Genomic DNA, 2185 nt, shown 5'->3' on the forward strand with positions numbered 1-2185 from the left:
AGAGTTCAAATTTCACTAAAAACCTTCAGGAAATTGATTTGGAAATCGATTGGCTTAGTAGAAATTCTTATTTTGAGTTAGATAACAGATTGCTCATTGATTTATCAATGTCTTGGTTAGTTATGTATTACTTGATGGATTGAGAACCTTATTTTGTTTTCATTGTTATTTGGCATGTGTTATATGAACTTTTAGCATATGGAAAACCCTTTTAAGGTGCATGCTAAGTTGAAAGGTTATTTTGTGCATTCAAAAACTTAAATGTTATGTGTTACTTGTTAATTTTCGGTTGGTGACCCTTTACAACTATTGTGGAAATCTGGGCTTTGCCCTCCGATGAGAGCCAGGACAATCCTACCGGTTCGTACCCTGTGGATGGGAATGTACAGGGGAATGCCTGACTGGAGCTATGTTAGGAGGATCTTACGGGGCGCGTGGAGATCACTCAGGGCGTTTAGCTTATTTTGGAGAATGATCAGATTAGGTTGACATAGAGGGAACATACGTCTTTCTTTTGAATTGTATTTATTTTAAAATGGAAGACTGTACCTATACGAATACTGTCAGCTTGACATGTTATTTTCGATGGGTTACATGTACCACTTTTTGATGTGTAAATATTTTGGATTCATATTTTGAGAAACTTTTCCGATGCTTGTAAATTATAATGACTCAATTATTTATCCAAAGGTATTTCCTTATTTATTTCTCTGTTTTATGTTAATCTCTTTTGGAAAAAAAATACACCCTCGCTTTGAAAATCGGAGTGTTACAGAATGGATCAACTTATACATTGTATGAGTAGACTTATGTAGTTCAGGGTTGCAATCCTTGACTTCTAAATCATTTGTGAATCGATTCAAACCATGTGTGAGTCGACGTTCATTAATTTTGATGATGGAACTGAGTGTAAGTCTTATTTGGAGTATGTTAGGTCGTTGGTTAAAACTTCTTTTTGTGCTTTCGTCAATCGGGTGGTTAATGTGAAGATAAATAATGTCATTTTTTCATTGGAAATTGTGGAGGATCCTTATTACAAGCGCGTTAGTGAGCATGGAAGGAGTGGGGACAAATGGTCTGAAGAGGACAAGGTTAGATCAAAATAGGCTGTTTTGGTGTTTAAAGGAGTTGAGCATAGTAAAGTCATTGTGGGAGGTAAAAGTATGCAACAAGGTGTAAGAAATGCAGAATAAGTGGGCCTAACTTTGAAGGTGATAGGGTGGGCCTTTATAATGTGATGTGTGGTTATGTTTTGAAACAATGTAACGCATCTAACATTGGAAAGAAGTAGGGGTGGACAGACTTGCCACATTTGTCCATAACCGTCTGACCCATACGACCCACAAGCAAACGGGTGGTTTGGATCGGGTTGTCGGATCTCGTGAGTGAACTTCCATGGATGTACACGGTCTACTGCTGTCGGGTTCGGATAAAGAAATTGGATCTATCGGCAACCGTAACCGACCACCCAATACATATGAGATTGAGGCCCAACCTTCCTCTGCATATTTGGCCCAGTCCATTTCAGTTTTTCATATAAAATCACTACTTCCATCAAACCTTAGCCGCCCAGAACACCCTTGCTCTGCATCTTTTCTCTCGCTTTCAACTATCATTTTCTTTTCCTTCGAAACCCTAGTAACACATCTTAGAATCTCTTGATCTCATCTCTCTAGTATCTCAAGTTAATCGACCTCTCATTTATTCACCTCATTATCGACCTCTCTTTTCGATCTCACATCATTTTCGATCCCACATCTTCAACCACAAATGGAGAAGGGGTAAAAGAGTGCTGGAGAAAGCTCACAAGTGCATGATGACTCTTCATCATATGCATATTTTCCCACTATTTTAGTCCTATTTATCCTCAACTACTAGTTAAATTAAGGATTTATTTGATATATTTTGTTGATTTTTGTTCCTTGAGTTAAATTAAATGTTTTATGTTTTATTTTAGTGATTAAGTAGGAATTTTTCGTAATTTTACATTGCGTTGCGTTTTGGTGCAGTGCTGAATTTTGGTGAGAAATCAACATGACACATGTAGAGTATTTCAGCCATATCTGGTGTTGTAGATGTCCAATTGGAGTCAAACCAAATGCAAATGAAATCTAGGATCCATAGCTACAGCTTTCATGAAGACACCGGAACCAAATTCAGACTCGAAAGAGGAGAAAAATGCAAT

The sequence above is a fragment of the Cicer arietinum genome, chromosome 8 (assembly GCF_000331145.2).
Source record: "Cicer arietinum cultivar CDC Frontier isolate Library 1 chromosome 8, Cicar.CDCFrontier_v2.0, whole genome shotgun sequence".
In the NCBI taxonomy this organism is placed as follows: domain Eukaryota; kingdom Viridiplantae; phylum Streptophyta; class Magnoliopsida; order Fabales; family Fabaceae; genus Cicer; species Cicer arietinum.